Source organism: Chlorocebus sabaeus, chromosome 8, assembly GCF_047675955.1.
Source record: "Chlorocebus sabaeus isolate Y175 chromosome 8, mChlSab1.0.hap1, whole genome shotgun sequence".
NCBI classification, from domain to species: Eukaryota; Metazoa; Chordata; class Mammalia; order Primates; family Cercopithecidae; genus Chlorocebus; species Chlorocebus sabaeus.
The window spans coordinates 415,413-434,679 of NC_132911.1; the positions used below are offsets into that span (position 1 = coordinate 415,413).

Sequence of the window (19,267 nt, forward strand, 5' to 3'; positions counted from 1 at the left end):
TCGTGGCCATCTTGGTTTTGGTGTGCTTTGGCCGACTTTACTGCAACCTGCTTTATCAGCAAGGTCTTTATGACCTGTATCTTGTGCCGACCTCCTGTCTCATCCTGTGACTAAGAATGTCCAGCCTCCTGGGAATGCGGCCCAGCAGGTCTCAGCCTCCCTTTACCCAGCCCCCATTCAAGATGGAGTCGCTCTGGTTCACGTGCCTCTGACAAGTTGGCCTGGGTTGAGTGTTCCCTAGTGTGTGGTGGTTGGAGCTGTTCCTAGGAGTAAGAGGTTTTGTCAGTAGGAAACAGGCCTCTATTAGCCCGGGGACTGGCACTCTGCCCCAGTATGTCGGCCTCATTTTAGTGGTGACAAAACTGGGGCTCAGAGACATCAACTCCCTCATCCCGAACCCCAGACTGTCAGTGGTGGGCTGGGGTTTGAATGTGGGGATTGAAGACCCATCATCTCCTCTGGTCCCCCAGTCTCTGCTGCCCAAGAAGAACAGGATCCCAGGATCCAGGCCCCTCATGGCACCAGCCAGGATGGGTGGAGATGGGGAGGCAGAGTTCCAAAGCCCCCCGGACTCTGAGGCAGGTCGGGGACCAAGAGCAACCCGGACCTACGGGCCCCACCCCGAGAAGAATAGCTGCAGGTCTGGCCCAGCGGGCAGGATGTCTGTGTCCTCAGTCAATGTGACGGCGCTTCCGGCTGCTCCAGCCAGGCCGTGCTGTCTTTACGTTTCCAATCATGCGGCCTCCTCTCCAATTCCCAAACCCAACCCACAGAGACAGCGATCTGGGGTCCAGCTGAGGTTTGTCAGCAGCTTTGACCCGCTGCTTCCCGCCAGCCCCGCGGCCAGTTCTGGAAAGCTCTCTGCTGCCCCCTGGTGGGGAGACTCAGGGAAGGGCTCGGCTCTGGCTGCAAGCATGGGGTCCCAGAACCTCCTGGCTCTGTCACCTCTGCTGGGTGGAAAACCAACCCAGGACTGAACCAGCAGATGGGTGCCTGATTCCTTATTATCAGAGCTCCGCCCACTGGCAAGTCTCTCTCGGGGCCTCAGTTTCCCCTTCTATTAAACGAGGGGCTTGGGGGATACCAAGGAGCCGTAACTACTTACTGAGGATGGGAGGTTTCTTCTGGGGAGATGAATATAGTTTGAAACTAGATGGCGTGAGTGGTTGCACAGGACTGTGAATGTACAAAAGCCACCACATTAATCGCGTTGAAATAGTTAATTGCGTGCGATGTGAAAGTCACCTCATTTAAAGTGTTTAAAAGAGGGGCCTGGGAGAGTGCAGTGTACGTGAGAATCACGTGGGACACCCATAGTCTCTGAACCTCGGTTTTCTTGTGTAAACTGGCAAAGAGACCGTGTGAACTGTGTTCCCTGGGGCCAAGAGATTCCAAGAAGGAAAACCTGGGATTCCTGGGACTGGGATGACGGCCAGGGGCCGGAACGGGAGGGGTACGTGGGGGAAGGCTGGGGGGCAGCCCAGATAAGGCTTTCAATACTGGGTAGCAGCGTCTACACAGACGGAGATCCCTGCATCTCACTACAGGGCTGACCAGTGGCCAGAGGTGGGACTGGCCAGGCTCGGCCCAACCGAGTCTGGGAGCAGAGGACACTGAGAGAGGGATCCCCAGGCCCACTTTCACTGGCCTGTGGCTGTCCTGACACCACAAGAGAGGTCCAGGAGCTGGCCTTGGGTCCTAATGGGGGACACCTTCCTGGCTGCAGGCTGGCAGCGTGGTGTGGTGGTCAGTGAACTGGGCTCTGCGTCTCCGTCCCTACCTGCTGTGTGACAGTGGGCCAGACACCTAACCTCTCTGTGCCTGTTTCTTCAATGGCGAACAAGGACACTAGCAGCCCCCACATCCGGGCATAGTGGCCTGAAGGTTAAAGGCAAGGGTGGCACGAGACCTACAGCAAGAGCTCTGAGCAGGGAGAGCAGGGAGCTGCCCAGGGAGTTCCACCACCATCTCCCCTCTGGTCTCCGAGGAAACCGAGGCTCATGGTGACCTGACCCAGGTCTGTTGGACTCAGGGTCCTTCTCATCCCCAAGATCAGAGGGCTGCCACCAGGGAAGGAGCTGGCCCCTAGACACAGCCCAGGAAGCACACAGGGAAGGATGCCTTGGGGACTTCGGTATGTTATTGCAAAAAAAAACACATTTATTGCTATTTGAACCCTGCTTTCATGCCTCCATTACCCAGAAAGTGAGCCACGGGAGACACCAGGAGAGGCAGGAGACCATCCTCCTTGCACAATACCCACTGCCTCGGATGCTGTCCTCAGTGAGGGTGGCTAGTGGTCAACCAGGGGGCCCACCCGCAGAGTGGCAGAGGCTGTAGGTTGACCCTGCGGACGTTGAGCTCTGTGGCGAAGGTCCTGGCCTTCTGGTAGAAGAAGAGCGACTTCTCGCAGTCCAGGAGGAAGTTGTGGGAGATGGTGGCCGGCCACGTGTAGATCTTCAGCTGTGCCTTGTTGCCCAGGTCCACGGCGGCTGCCAGTGCCAGCTGGTAGTACCCGGCTGCATCAAACGGATCCTGAAAGGGACAGGCCGTGCTGAGCAAAAGGGGGACTCGGAGCCCGTCTTCCCAGAGGCCGTTCCTGTCTCCAGGTCATTCCACATGTCCATCCGATGCTGGCTTACCCCATGAGCCCCGAAGCCTGTGACACTGCTGTGGTCTCAGCTGCAGGAGGTGGGGATGACCCTGACACCCCTGGAAGCCTTCCTGACTGTCCCTACACCCCAATCACCCCAAGCCTCCTGCCCCAGTGCCACCCTATCTGCAGGCAGTGGCTGCTTTCCCCATGGGCTGAGGTCAGGGCAGATCCCGCCTGCTCTGAGAGTTCGATGCAGGACCCGTGGCTCCAAGCCACAGCAGGGGCACAGCGTTGAGTGACCTAGGCTCCCCTCTGGCCCCTGTCCATGCTGACCATTTCCAGGCCCTCCAGGGGCCAGGCCAGGTACAAAACCATCTCTCAGGTGTCCTCTCTGGCAATGCTCCCTGAAATATTGACGGAATGTGACTCCCCAGACATCCACTCCCATTTTCAATGCATCTTTGGCTCAAACTCACCATCCCTGGGTTGGGATGCTGTCTCCCAGACTTCCTCCTTCACCCTCCCATGCCCCACCCGGCTTCTCCCCAGGCACCTCCTCCACATGGGGGTCACCCAAGGGACCTCTCTAAGACCCATGCCTGGCCTGTCCCTCTTTACCATCTCAAGATGGCTCCCAGGGCCAATGACAAAGTCCAAGATGCAGCAGTCCATTCCCTCACTGCCCCGCCCCACACACGGAGCAGGGGCGTGAGAAGTCCCCGAGTCACGGCCACTGCTCATCCAATGCTCCCAGCCCAGCCGAACACTGGACTCTGCGCTGGGTGTGTGGCTGAGCCTAACGTCCTTGCTCCCAGTCTGAAGGACTTAAGAGTCAACACTGACCACACAGGGTGGCCCGGGCTGTGGCAGAGGGAAGCCCAGGAGCCTGTGGGGTCCCCAGGAGGCCCCAGACTCAGCTGGGGGTGGAAGGCAAAGGCTTCCTGAAGGGGTGGGGGCTTCCCAACTAAACAGGAAGGAGCCAGTCAATGCATATGTCTCTGCGTGTGCCTGTGCTCGTACGTGTTTGTGTGCCTGCATGTGTGTCCCTGTGTACGTGCCTGTGCCTGTGTGAAATTGCGTGTGCATTTCCGTGTGCCTGTAGTGTGTGCAGCAGCTAGTGAGTGGCAGGCTGAGCCAGTAAACACCTAATCCACCCTATTCCAAGGCTCACTCTCACGTGTAAAGGGGACCCCATTTTAGAGGCAATCGGCAAAGATGCCCATTTTCCCCTGCTTCTCTGCCAGCCTTCCAGACTCCATCCAGCCCGGCTTTTTCTCCCACTCCTCTGGGCCCTGGGTCCAGAGCCTCCTATACAAGGAGAAGGGTGTAGCCTTGGAAAGACAGCTGCCCTTGGGGAATTCTAAGGGGGCTTCCCTGTGGGAAGCTGGCCTGTGCTGACAGCACAGTCACGATGAGGCCCAGAGGGCTGTGCATGGGAAGGAGGACTGTGCATGGGAAGGAGGTGAAGGGGGGTTGTGAAGGGGAAGGAGGACTGTACATGGGAAGAAGGACTGTGCAGGGGAAGGAGGTGAAGGAGGACTGTGCATGGCAAGGAGGTGAAGGAGGCCTCTGCCCCTCGACCCCAACAGTGGACTTTGGCCTCTCAGGTACTACTTGGCCCTTTCCTTTCTCCTGGACAGGCGGAGTGGGTGGCAGGCTTGACCAAGAGAGATAAAGGCCTCTTCTGGGAGGCCCGTCCTCCTGGGTCCCAGGTGAGCCCCTGAGCGGTGAGCAGTGTCCCCCTGGGCCTGACACTTGGCACCTCCCTGTCTGGCTGGGACTTGGGAGTCCACAGGGACCACTTCTGACCACCAGGTGTCGCCAGCACTGGGCTGAGGCGTCCCGGGCCGCCGTAGGCCTGCGGTGGGGAATACGGGGCAGGGTCTTAGGGCTGCCCCAGCTCCTTATGTTGTTCTAAGGCCCCCAAGATCTCGGCCCCTGGACTAGAGTGCCCTGGCCCCTCAGCCCATAAGGAGCACTGACGCGGTGCCAGTGCGATGCTGAGGAGGGGCGGTGCCTCCTGGGCAGAGGGGTGGAGACAGCCCAGGTCTGAGTCTGCCAGTCCCAGCTCTCCAGCCCTGCAGGGCTGGGGGCAGAGGGAGCACAGCACGTCCCCTCCAGACCGACCCGACCCAGCAAGGCCTAGGCCTGGCTGGCTGGGGCCTCGCCCCAATACACCTGCCCTGAGCTGGGGTTTCCCTGTCTGTGAACCCAATGGTAAGACACTGGTCCCACCCCACCCTTCCTGGGTGGTGTGAAGATTCAAGGTGTCTCGGGACTCTAGGAAGGAGTTGCTCAGTGCAGGCTGGCACCCTGGGCAGGTTTCCTAGAGGAGGTGCCAGGATTTGGGTTGGATCTTGCAACGTGGATTCAATGTGAGGATGATGCCATCCTCTGAAATGTCACTCTCCCGACCCTGTTTTCTTTGTTAAATGCAACTTGACACTTGACTGTCAAGACTCAGCTTTGGTGTCACCTCCTCCAGGAGGGCCCCCTGACTACAATCCCCCTTCTTTACTCAGAGGCCACCATTGCCCACTCGTGTGTTAGCCTCCGTGGCTGAGACTGAGTTCCTGAGGGTGGGACCTGGCCATCTTGGGAGCTGGATTATATCTGCTAAGCTTGCTGGCTCCTCCAGCTGGGTACAGAGCTCCAGGGAGGCCACTGGGCCATTCCTAAGGAAGGCTGGAACCCAGGCCTCTGGGATCCCACCCCGAGGGGGCTGGGAACACTCCGAGCCCTGCCCCTCCTACCCACCTTCAGGTCATAGAAGATGATATCACCGAGCATCAGGTACAACTTCACGTAGTACAGGGTCTCCTCGTCGAACTCCAGCGGCGAGTTGCAGAGCTACAGGGCCTTGAGGTAGAAGTGCTCCGCCAGCTTGTCATGGCCCAGCCGGTGGTGCAGGGCGGCCAGCCGGTGGTAGGCCACGCGCTCGTTCAGCCGGTCACCTGGGGTGCAGGCCAAAGGGGCAGGTGTGAGGACGTGGCTCCCTGGGGCAGGGAGGGCACAGGCCCCTCAGGAGCAGGTATGCAGACCCCAGGCAGCACACCTGACTTGCCTCCAGGCACCTGTGGTCACCTGGGCAGCTCTGGCCATTCTCTTCCAGGTTCCCAGACTCACTTTCCCATCTGCAAAGCAGAACTAATAAGGCCTGCCCCTGTCTACTGTGAGGCTTTGGCAAAGTGGGACTTGGATGGCCCAGCTCTGTGTCTACACATAGCCACCTGCCTTTGCTCACTGGTTTTAACCAGAGGAGCCCAAAAGCCATGCAGTCCAGGTACTCCCGGGCTCCCTGGCTCCAGGCAACCCACAGACATGACATCTGACTCCTCCTGGGTGTGTCACGATCAGAGTCCCCTACCTTGGGGAGTCAGCTGCACACCTACTGTGTACAGGGCCACGGGACACAAGGCGCTGGGGCATGTGGCCTGCCTAGGGTTCTCTGTCTCTGGAGGGGGACAGATGACCCTGGCACAGCACCAGGGGATGCCCGGCCTTAAGGGGCAGACTGCTGGAAGAGGAACCGGGATTTTATCAGCCAGAGAGCCGTGTGGTTGATGAGGGTGGGAAGGGAACAAGAGAAAGGGAATGTGCCACTCAGCCTGACACATACAGGGACCAATGAGATGCCTGGCATGTCTGGAAGGCAGAGGGCACACTGGGCGGCCCTTGTGGTCAGCAGCGGGAACAGGCAGAGGAAGCAGAGCTCAGTCAGGCAGGGAACTCTGCACTGCGTGAGAGACCTCGGGCTGTTCCTCACAGCCGGACGGGGAAGCCAGTTGGGCAGATCTGCCTGCCTGGACAGGAGACCAGGAAAATCCAGCAGCTGTTTCAGCTCCTGGCCTGCAGACCTGGAGGCTGGGCTCTGGCAAAGTGTGGGTCCTGGCAGGGCAGCGGCTCAGGGGACTTACCCAGAGTGATGCTGAGTGCTAGGGCCATGTAGGCAAACTCCAAGCCCTCCTGGGGCTTCTCCAGTGTGGCCAGGAGTGCCACCAGCTTGTTGCACAGCTGTAGCTGCAGCTCCACCTTGCGGTTGCCCGTAGTCACTGCCAGGGGCAGGGACTGGTCCTACCACACAGGCAGGTGGGGTCAGGTTTCCCACAGCACCCACCTTGCCCAGCGCCCTTCTCAGAGCTCAAACATGTGCTTGGAGCTTCCCAGGCCCCAGCTACCCCTGCACCTCGACACAGCTCTGTGCTCTGGGATAACACATAGTTCAGACACCCAAGTTGGGGGCTGAAGAGTCACCTGCCGCCCATCTAGCTACACCCGACAGCCTCAGACCAGCCTCTCCCACCTCGGAGACCCACCGGGGGTCTGACTGGGGGAAGCCAGCACTCCTCTCCGCTCTAAAAACACCACATTTATCTGTGCCCAGGGCTGAGCCACACCGTGAGCTCAGAGGAAGGGAGAAGCTGCCCCACTCTGGGATGCATGCAGACCTGGGCCTCCCACTGGTATGCTGTGTGTCCTTTGACATATCCCTGTGCCTCTCTGAGCCTCGGTTTCCTCATCTGGAAGATGGGGACAGGACTTCCCCCTCATGGTTGCTTGAGGTCATCAGGTACAAGGGTAGAGCCATTGTCATGTCCAGGCCCTGAGCGTTTGTCCCGGGCAGGGGCATGGTCAATATCATTCCCAGTGAGACCACTTGGAAACTCATCATGTGCATGGGTGGCCCTGCCTCCAGGTGTGAGGCCTCTACCCTGCTACACCTGTGCCTCAGCCCTCCAGGTGCCCCACTGAGGCCCACCCACATCAGCCCACAGGCCAGCTCACCCGGTAGAAGGACATGCCTTCCTCCCGCTCCCAGGCCCCATTGAAGAAGATGTCTCCAGCTTCCTCAAACAGCTCCAGCCCCAGGTTGGGGTCGCCTGTGTACAGGTCCACATTCTGTGCCACCTGAAAGGAGACAGAAGTTCCCTCAAGACCCACACCTAGCGAGGAGGCTACGTGCGCCTTTGCCAGGCTCCTTCCTCTCACACAGTACAGGTACACCTGAGCATTTTTCAGACCCTGTGCATGAGGGTTGCTCCCACCACTGGCATGAGGACAATGAACTGATGCACCTGAGTGCCGGGAGGTGACTGAGCAGCTGCAGCCCAGGAGCCTGATACCTGTGAATCCTACCAACAGGGTTAGCCCTAGCCCACTCCACCTGCACTCAAACCAGTCTCCGTGGCCCCCAGATTGCTGGGAGCCCAGCCCCTGGCTCCTTTCTGCGTTGCCACATCCCTGCCACATCAACAGTGTTTGTGGGTGGGCCTGGTCCCCTCTTGACCATGAGCTCTTGATCCCTCTCCTCAGCTCAAGGAGGTATACAGCAGGTGCTCAATAATGAAAGCTTCACCAGGCTCGTGTGCTTCACAATTTGTTCCAGATCACACTGCGTTTGGGAAAGCCTCTGAAAACAGCCACTATGATTAAGATTCATTTTGTAAGGAGATGTGCCACCTGTCGCTTGGAGCAAGTTCTTCTGTGTGTTAACTCAGTGGTCACATTATTTGAGCATGTGCTGTATACCAGCAGGTGCTGGGCACTGTGAGGGGCTGCGCCTCTGCCCTCAGGGAGAAGATGCTGGCCACCGGGGGAGGATGTGAGGGAACCAGGTGGAGGGAGGGAAAAGGCACACAACAGGTGCTCAGCAGTGGCTTAGGAATGAGTGGATGGATGGATGAATGGATGAGGAGATATAGACACATGGATGGACGGGTGTGTGGATAGATTAATGCTGGGAGGGGTGGATGGATGGAATGATGTGTGTATGTCTGTATGTATGTATGGGTGGGTAGATTATGGATGGGTGGAGGGTAGATGATGTATGTACATGTGGATGGATAGATGGTGGATATACGAATGTATGGATAAACAAATGGACAGATAGATGAATGGAGGGATGCATTAATAGGTAGATTGGTGGGTGGGTGAATGGATGGATGGGAGAAAGGATGGATGAACGGATGGGTGGATGGATGATAGATGGATGGAACAACAGGTGAATGGATAGACGGGTGAATGGATGGATAAAAGGATGGATGAATGATGGATAGATGGAAGGAAGAACAGGAGGTGAGTAGATGGTTGATGGAAGGATGGATGGATGACGGATGGATATATGGACGAATGGATAAATGGATGGATGGATGAATGATGGATGGTTGAATGATGGATGAATGGTGGATGGATGAATGGTGGATGGATGGAAGGATAAACAAGCGGATGGATGGAAGGATGGAAAGATGAACAGGTGAATGGATGGTGAATGGACGGATGGATGGATAGATGGGTGAATGGATGGATGATAAATGAAGGATGGATGATAAAAGGATGGATGGATGAATGGACAGATGGATGGATGATGGATGGATGGAAGGATGAACAGATGAATGGATGGATGATGGAAGGAAAGATGGATAGATGGATGGATGGATATATGGATGAATGGATAAATGGATGGATGGAAGGATGAACAGGAGACGAGTGGATGGATGATGGAAGGATAGATGGATGATAGATGGATGGATGGATATATGGATGAATGGATAAATGGATGGATGGATGGATGAAGGATGGATGGATGGAAGGATGATCAGGTGAATGGATGGATAATGGAAGGATGGATGGATGAATGGACAAACAGGTGGATGGATGGTGGCTAAATGAATGGATGATAAAGGAATGAATGAATGATAGATGGACGGATGGATGATGGATGGATGAATGGAAGGATGAACAGATGAATGGAAGGATGAACAGGTGAATGGATGGATGATAGAAGGATGGATGGATGGATGAGCAGGCGAGTGGATGAATGATGGAAGGATGGATGGATGATGGATGGATGGACGATGGATGGATGGAAGAATGAACAGGTGAATGGATGATGGAAGGAAGGAAGAATGGATGGAGGGATGGATGAACAGGTGAATGGATGGATGGATGATAAAAGAATGGATGATAAAAGGATGGATGATGACTGAATGAATAGACGAATGGACAAGTGAATGGATGGAAGATGGTTGGATGGATAATGGAAAGATGGATGGAAGGATGGATGGAAGGATGGACGGACGGAAGGCTAGATGGAAAGATGGATGGATGGACGAAGAGGTGAACAGAAGCATGATGGATGGATGGATGGATAGAAGGATGAACAGTTGGATAGATGATGGAAAGATAGACGGAAGGATGGATGGATGGACAGGTGAACGAATGGATGATAAAAGGATGGATGGATGATGGATGGATGGATGATAGATGGATGGATGGACGGATGGAGGATAGATGGATGGACGGATGGATGGATGATGGATGGATGGATGGATGCGTGGAAAGACGAACAGATGAATGGATGATGGAAGGATGGATGGATGGATGCATGATGGATGGATGGATGGAAGGACCCACAGGTGTATGGGAAGATGAAGGAAGAATGGATGGATGGATGGAGGATGGATTGATGGAGAGAAGGATGAGCAGGTAAACAGATAGATGATGGAAGGATGAATGGATGGGTGGATGGACAGGTGAATGGATGGATAGACGAGTGAATAGATGGATGATAAAAGGATGGATGGATGGAAGGATGAATGGATGGGTGGATGGACAGAGAGTGAACAGCACAGGGGTCCTCCTGCATCCCTTGCCACTCACCTGGATTTACAGGTCCACCAGCTCGCTCTGCCGCAGGATGTAATAGATCCTCCCTGCTTGCAGCCAGGCATGCGCCTCCTTCTCTTTCCTCTGGAGGTCAACGAAAATCTCCAGACTTCGTTTGGTGTAGTCCAGAGAGGATTTGTAGGCCCTGGAATCACTGGAATCAGACGCAGGTGTCAGAACAAGGGCTCTCATCCTCCTGGAACCAGTCTGCCTCCTCCCGTGGGTCTGGTGACAGATGAATCTGGCATGTGGGGACTGGGAACGGCCCTCTTGTGTGTGCAGTGTTCTGCCCTTGCCAGGCAGCTGGGAGACCCAGGGTGAACACACACGGCATGGAAAAGATGAAGGACATCCTTCTGAGGGAATCGAGCATCGTGCTGCCCTGTGGCAGGAGGAGTGTGCTCGTCCATCTCCCCTGCCTCCCAGATATGGCCTGTGTCTTCTCCAGACGCACCAGGAGCCGTTAGTGTTCAGAGGCTATCTAGGCCGATGGTTCTCAAGCTGTGCAGGCATCACAGTCACCCGGAGGCCTGTCCTTATAGCTTGCTGGCCCTGCCCCCAGAGCTTCCAACTCCACAGGCCTGGGGCAGGCCCTAGAACTCCCACTTGCCACAAGCTCCTAGGTGACATGGATGCTGCTCTACTGGTCCAGGGACTACACTTTGAGAAGCATGGCTCTAGCACACTGGCCCATTTTCCTTCTGCGAACCTGAGGCCAAGACTGGAGCCAGTCTTCCAGGTCCCCATGGAATCTGGCTCCTTCCCTGTTCTCTAAGTAAGTCCGACACTCGAGGGGGTGTGACTGCAGCAATGTCACCAGACCCTGTGGGTGGGGTGGCCAGGGCCATGGTTACCCCACCAGGTCAGGATGCTTGGGGGAAGGTGAGTAGGCCACATATGGGACGTGAGACCTTGAAACCCTGCCCCAGGGAAGCAGGTGACACAACTGGCTCTGTCTTCTGTGGGAGAGAAGCCACAGGTGGCTGCTGTGGTCACATTTAAGGGGACAGACGAAGGCCAGGAGTGAAGACTCGGGGCAGGCATAGGTCAGATGACAAAAGCCACCATAGTAGGAAGAACAGCCCAGAGTGCACCTACTGCCTCTGCTGGGGTTGAGATGACCTTTGACCCAACAAGGGAGGCTCAAGCTGTGACTCACGGGCTAGCAGCAGCCCTGGGATGACCCCAGGCCCACCAGCTCAAAGCATCTGATGCCAAAGCACCAAATGCTCAAAAGGAGAGGGGCTGCTGGGCCCTGGGCCAGCTTCCCTGTGCCCCTCTCCCTGCCTACCCCCACCTCCACCCCTGCAAAGCTAGCCCTTACCGCTCCGTGCCCAGGGACAGGTACAGTTGACTGATGGTCTCCAGGAGCTGCCCCTCCAGCACCTTGTCGGCCACCTTGTGGGCCAGGGACAGCTGGAGATCGTGGTAGATGACATACTGGGCCTCGCTGGGCTTGACGGCGCTGTAGAAGTAGCACAGCCACTGGACGGCCCGCAGCTGGCCTGGGCAGAAGACAAAATGGAAGACGTTAGTCTCCCAGCATCGAAGCGAGGCTGGCTGGGCTCGGAGGCCCCTGCTTGCCTCTTTCACACCTCTGTGAGCCTGGGCCCCATAGGCGGGGCGCCTGAGCGCAGACAGGCCATGCACCTGTGCCAGGGCAGACGCCGAGCACCCTGTGACATGGGCACACCTTGGTGCAGATGTTCATGGTACAGGCCGGCCTTCTTTACAACTCCCAGGGCCGAGGTTGTGGATGGACACAGAGTGAACAGCAGGGGCTCGGCCCCTGCACCAGGCCATCTATTTCTGCTTCACAAAGCCCCTCTGGCCAGGACCAGGGCCACCTTCAGCCTGAGCTGATGAGGTCAGAGGCACAAGTAGCCCCTGTCACAGATGGAACCCTGAGAGAGCAAAGCCAAGCGTTATGTCTGCCACACACGGCATCATGTTGGGGGAATGGGGTTCAAAGCCGGCCCCTGGCATTCCCACACATGCTTCTCTCATGCAACCAGGCTCCAAACCCACAGGCTCACTGGCCTCTCCCAAAGCCAGGGCGCTGGGAACTGTGGAAAACTTCTGATTTTCTAGTGTCAGAAACATTCCGGAGATTAACACAGGAAAACAGATACACCGAATGGACATCTGTCACACACGCCACCCAACAACAGCTGAATACACAATCCTTTTGAGCACCCATGGGACATTCCCCATGACAGACCATGTGCCAGGCCACAAAAGGAGCCTCAGTGAAGGGAGAAGGACTGAGACCAAAGCAGAGGTGTTCTTCAGCTGTACTGGCACGAAACTGGAAATCGACAGTGAAGGAAATGTGGAAAATTCAAAAATATGTGGAAATTACACACTCCTAAACAACCAGTGAGTCAAAGAGACCATCAGGGAAACCGAAAACTAATTTGAGAAGAATGCAAACAAATGCACAGCCCGGGCCAGCGCGGTGGCTCACGCCTCTCATCCCAGCACTGTGGGAGGCCGAGGTGGGAGGATCGCTTGAGTCCAGGAGTTTGAGATCAGCCTGGGAAACATGGTGAAATCCCGTCTCTATTGAAAAAAAAAAAAAAAAAAAAAAAAAACCACAAAAATTAGCCGGGTGTGGTGGTGCACATCTCTAATTCCAGCTACTCGGGAAGCTGAGGCATGAGAATGGCTTGAACCTGGGTAGAAGTTGCAGTGAGCCAAGATTACACCACTGCACCCCAGCCTGGGCAATAGAGCAAAACTCTGTCTTAAAAAAAAAAAAAAAAAAAAAAAGCACAGTGTATCAAACATTCCAAGATGCAGCTAAGGCAATGCTGAAAGGGAAATTTATAACTGTAAATGTCTACATTCAAAGAAAGAAGAAAAATCTCAAATCAAAAACCTAACCTTCCACCTTGAGAAACTAGAAAAAGAACTAAACCCAAAGTGAATAAAAGGAAGAAAATAATAAACATGAGAGTGGAAATGGGAAGTAAAAATATAGAGAATGGAAAAACAAAAGAGATAATCAACAGAACCGAAGGTGGGTTTTTTGAAAATAATAACAAAATTGACAAATCTTTCACCAGACTGACCAAGAAAAGAAAGATGAGACACAAATGACTAAAATTGGAGACTGAGCACCATGGCTCATGCCTGTCATCCCCGCACTTTGTGAGACCGAGGTGGAAGGATCGCTGAGGCCAGCATTCAAGACCAGCCTGGGGGAACATGATGAGACACCATCTCTAATAAAAATGAAGAAATAAAAAATTAAAAACCCAAGTTTCTAAAATCAGAAATGAAAGAGGAAACATTATTGCCGACCTGACAGAAATAAAAGGATTCCATGAAAACACTACGAACAATTGTACACCAACAAACCAGACCATCTAGACACAACAACCAAACTCCTAGAAGGACACAAACTACCGAAAGTGACTCAAAAATGACCCCAAGGAAGCATGTGGGGTATCAGCCCCGCCCTCGGTCTCCTCGAGAGTTCAGCGCAGGGTGGGGAGACAGGGAAGCATGATCCCCGTTCCCTGGCCTGCATTTCCAAGTCTGAATCCCCCAGCACCCCGGGGAGGGCCTCACAGGAAGAGGTGCCAGAGTCTATTGTGCCAGGAGCCAGCGGAGGCTGCAGTGGGGCCTGGGACGCTGGGTTCCTGGAGGGTCTCCTTCCAGTCAGAGAATGCCCCTGGGGAAGAAGCCTGGGTCTGAATCCCCCAACCCTCCTTGGGCAGATGTGTGGGACCGGGGCCCCTTCACTCAGTCCTTTCCAAAATCTCACCCCTCCTAGGGCCAGGAGTGGGTGCCGGGCCTGTGCTGGGAAATGCGCAGGTTTGGTCACAGCCCCTGGGGCTCTGGTCCAGGCCACAGGAGGCACCTCTGAGTGGTCTCACTATGCCATGACAAAACGCTGCAAGGCAGAGGGAACTCAACAGTATCCCTTATCTCAGCCATTTCCCTGGACTCAACTTCCTCATCTATTCTCTGTGGCCTAGATTTCAGACAGCCCTGCCCACCTACTGTCCGTTCACTGCTCAGTCTGCAGAGACTGTTCGATAGCACTCCATGGCTCCCCAGTGCTCTTGGGGAAAAGGCCAAGCCATAGCCTGAGGCCCCAGGCCCTGCTTAGCTCTCCAGAAGAGCTTCTCACCATCCAGCACCCAACCCACCCCCTCCCAACTCTGCACCTCCCTGCATAAGCCCCGTTCGCTCATCCCCGCTCCCACCCCACTCATCCCCGCTCCCACTCCCGCTCACTCACCCCCATTCACTCATCCCCGCTCCCACCCCACTCACTCACCCCCATTCACTCATCCCCGCTCCCACTCTCGCTCACTCACCCCCATTCACTCATCCCCGCTCCCACCCCACTCACTCACCCCCATTCACTCACCCCCGCTCATCCCCGCTCACACTACCGCTCACTCACCCCCACTTACTCACCCCCGCTCACACCCCACTCATCCCCGCTCACTCACCCCCGCTCACACCCCACTCATCCCCGCTCACACTCTTGCTCACTCACCCCAGCTCACTCACCCCCGCTCACACCCCGCTCACTCACACCCCACTCATCCCCGCTCACTCACCCCCACTCACTCACCCCTGGGTCTTCACACAGGCTCCACCACCAGCCCCTCCCCCACCACCTATTACTTGACTAAATGCTCTCAACCCTCTGGTCCCAGACTAAAGAGGCTTCCCTAACCCGGGGCCAAGTGCTGCCCCACCATCACGCCACTCACCCTTTTGTGGCTTCTGGGGCCTGAAGCTCACATTCTCATGCTCAGTCTCTGCCACCCGAGGACCCCACAAGCCCCATTTGTGGGGGGGGCCTGGCACACTGCACAACGAGCTGCTTTTGCATGAACTGCTCTGCGGCTTTGGGCAATCACCCGCCCCGTGTCCTCTGTGAAGTGGGATGACAGGTGTGCAGGCTGCCAACATTCCAAGCAGATAACACGGACACAAGAACTGGTGTTCAGGGCCTGGCTCATGGTGGGGCCCGAAGTCCCAGCGCAGCCGAGCCTGCCTTGATCCCAGGGTTATGTCTAGGAATTCTCAGCATGCAGGACCTTCAGTGCTCAAGGCAGGATGGTCCCTGGGCAAACCAGGAAGAGCTGGCTGCCTCAGTAGGGCACAGAGGGCCTGGCCCTGCATGGGAACCGCCTGTCTCCAGGGCGTTTGCCAACATCTACTGCTGGCCATGACTCAGCACTTTCGATGGTGGATAAACCACCACTTGTTTCCGAATCACAAACCCCAGGTGTGCCCTGACCCGAGTGGCCCCAGAGGGCGCACAGGAGGAACTGGCACTCACTCTCCACGGCATCCATCCCCTCGGTGACCAGAAGGGCCCACTCATAGTAGCCCTTGCCCTGCTGGGCCGGGCCCTGGCGGGTGCAGGGGTACCCAGCTACAGGAGTATGTGGGTGAAGTCCCGGCCACACTCCCTGCAGGGCAGCCTCGAGAACAGCCGCACGGCCCCCAGGAGTTAGTGCTGGGCCAGCCTGCTGGCACTCGCGTGCAGGCACAGGGTCCTGAAGTTGGCCAGCACTACTGCCTGGTTCCTCCACTGGCCCAGGTCCCAAGCCGCCCATAGGGCGCAGTAGTAGCCTGCAGCTGTCTGGCTCGTCCGGCCCGTCCTCTTCAGAGCCACGGCCACCATGTTGGCAATCACACCCTCCTGGTCCTCGCTGGCCACCACTGCATCCTGGACAGACTGCAGGATGTTCAGGGCCAACGGGCTCTGTCCATGAAGCACGTGCAGCCAGGCCAGGGCCATCAGGCGGTCCAGGATGGCACGGACTCTGGCAACAGCGCTGGCTTCCACTGCCTATGTCATGAAGGTGATGGCTGGGCCGTGGTAGCCACGGTGGCTGTACAGTTGGGCCAGGCTGGCGTGGAGAAGGCCGAGCAGCGCCTGGCCTGTGCCCGGGGTTAGGGAAGCCAGTGATCCCCTGAGGTAGTGGGAAGTCTGGGTGGGGAGGCTGTGGGGCTGGAGGGCGTTCTGGAGCACCAGGTTCACGCTTCTCAGCGAGCCGGCCAGTGAGTCCTGTGTCCTCAATGAGGCCACCTTGACACAGCTCAGCCCCAGGTGGAGCAGGCACTTGCGGCCAGGAGTAGGAGCCAGGAGTAGATGTCAGCCAGGAGTAGGGAGCAGTCTGAGAGCCACGCAGCCTCTGGGGCTCCCTAGTCCCTGTGCAAAAGCAACAGCCGCTCCAGGAAGGGCAGGGCCTCCTCGGGCTGCTTGAGGTGCGCATGGTGCCTGGCCAGCAGGAAGCAGGCCCGGGCCTCGGCCTGTAGGCTCTGGCCACGCAACGCCTGCTGCAGCGGTAGCTGCAGGAGCTCTCCCTCCACCTCGGTGCTGCAGATGTAGCCGGGCGTCCCCAGGAGCAGGGCCATGGCTTTGGGAACCACCTATGTACACTTCTCCCGTTCTGCTTCTGGTAAATGCCGGCCAGGTTGGCATACACAGCCACCACCAGGAACAGGTCCCCAAAGCTGCCTTCCAGGGCCCCCAGGGCTTCCTCAAAGTACACCCGGGCCTGGGACAGCATGAGCCTCCTGCTGCACAGCCGCCCCAGGAGGAAGCAGAGTCGCTTTCTTGGCCACGCCTCGGGCCTGTGCCAGGCACCCAGTCAGCTCCTCTTCGTCACTAAAGCTGCTGAACATGCCCCACAGAAGCTGGCCTTGGACCCGGGGGCGTTCAGGAACAGCAGCAGTGAGCTCAGGGCCTCTGGGTCCTCTCAGTGGTCCTCAGCTTCCAACAACAAGGAGGGCTCCTTGGGGTCCTGTAAGGTCACGTTGCTGGATGCTGCACAGAGACCCCAGGACGCTGGCTCCTGGGGGCAGCCTGGGCAGGTCTTGCATTGTTTCAGAACATTCTTCACCTTCGGCAGGGTCTCCTGTGGATCCAGGCCCAGGCAAAGAGGAGGTATTTCTGCAAGTCACAAAAACACCTAGACAGATTAGAGTCCGGCAGTGAGTCCTTGGTCCACTGGGGGCAGGGTCCCCACATCCCCGCACTCTGTGTCCCTGGCGCAGCTTGCCATGAGCCCTTGAGAATTATGTGCAATGCAAACCCAGGCCTGGAGTACGGAGGAACTCCGGCACTATGGGGACAGAGAGAACACGCAGGCCCGTGGCCCGACTCTCCTACAAAATCACCCTCCTGTCCTGTTTTGTCACCCACCTGACAGCAAGGTTTTAGGAGACTATGTCAGCTCAGTGATCCCTCAGAGATGCCTTTCCCTTCAGAAAGAATCAAAGCCTTCTAACTGGACCCATGAATATGCAGCACCACAACTACAAATGTAACTTCTGTCAGCATATTGGGCCCCCCGGTGGGGCACAGGAATCCATGAAATCCTCAATAGCCAATCAGAGCTATTGATCAGCTCAAAAGCTGCTATGCAAAATTGGTAAAGCCACCGAAGGCACAGGACAGGGGTGTTGTACCCATGTACCCAGCTCCGTGCAGGGAAACGGACCATCCCTGCAGGAAGGATGGGAAAGCTTCCAGGCCCCTGTGGCCACCTTCACCTTGGATGGTCTGAAAACCTGAAGCCCACGGTTCCTAAAGGGTTAACAAAGGCCAGACTGCTCCAGCAGCCCACTGGTGCCTGCTGGCTTTGGTGGATTCCTAGCCAAAACCCCCTCCCAGAGGTGAGCAAACAAGCGCATTTCCTGTTGGAAAACCTGGGATGAAAGGAGGCATTACTGGGAAGGGAAAAACCTAGATTGAAACAGACTCTCTGTTTCAAGATCACATGTAAAAAATATTTTCAATACAAACGGCCTCCTTATTCATGTGTAAAGCCTTGGAATTAAAAAAACAAATAAATATGATTTAGAGGCAAATGTCTGACTTGACTATACTAGATTAGCTAAGAAATCTCCCCCACCCGGCAGAGGCACACAGCCCCTCCCAGCCATTATCCTGGCCTCTGGGGCAGCTGGAGAGCCACGTGCCTTTGCTCCAGTGACTTTGGCAGAGGGTAGAACCACCCCCTCCGTGAGGCAAACCTACAACAGCCTTCCCTTCCCCACTGGCTCCCCAGGAAGGAGCAGACCCTTCAGGGACCTCAGTTGAGACCCCTGTAACCTAAGGCAATTCCGCTACCTGCTGAGGGCAGTGTGGCCTCCCATCTCTGAGGCAGAGCACAGGGTGAACTGCAGTTTCTCCAGGTCATGAAAAAGGAACCCACAGCTACATGTGGGCCTCAGCAGTGGAAAGGATGCCCCACCTCGGTCGGGGACCAGGCGGGGCTCAGCATGTTCATTGGAAGAAGTGTGGGACCCCACGGCCTCCAGTGCCAGAGTAGATGGGAGGTTCAGGCCCACTTCAGGCGATATCCCTCAAGTCCCCTGCCCACACCACAGAGGGGTGACAGCCACATCCAATGCCCACCGTACTCAGCTCTGTCCCCTCCCCCGGCGTTACTCCAAGGCCCAGCTCATAACCAGAGGAAGCCTGAGCCACGGGCAAAACCTACCTTGTTCCTGCGGCTGCTCGGTCTCAGCTTCCTCTACTCAGTCTGGCAAGGGAGAACAGAGAAGCAATGAACACCCCCAGCCAGCACCTCTGCTCTCATGTCAGGTTGAGCTGGTGTCAGTGTTGCAGGGTGAGAGCATTGCAGGGTGCAGGGGTTGAAAGTCATATCATCCTCTTCCCTCCTGGATCATGGGAACAACATCACTGGGGGGTGGACACTTTCTGTGATATTGGGAGTAACATCGTCTTCTGTGCCTTGGAATATTAAGGACAATATCACGGGGGGACATGTACATGTTCTGCAATATTGAGAATAATATTATCCTCTCTCCCCCTGCATATTAGGAAAGATATTGAAAATAGGCCACAAAAACTTAGAAACTTATAGACTTAGAAACTTAGAAACTTATAGACTTAGAAACTTAGAGACTTAGAAACTTATAGACTTAGAAACTTAGAGACTAAGAGACTTAGAAACTTAGAAAGCTTAGAAAAGCCACACCAGGCTCTAAAGCACC

At 56.1% G+C, this 19,267-nt stretch overlaps 1 pseudogene; it reads right to left on the minus strand.

The window, feature by feature from the left end:
- Window positions 1-2,137: 2,137 nt before the first annotated feature.
- Window positions 2,138-19,267, minus strand: part of LOC119620519 (SH3 domain and tetratricopeptide repeat-containing protein 1-like) — a 28,561-nt pseudogene continuing 11,431 nt past the window's right edge.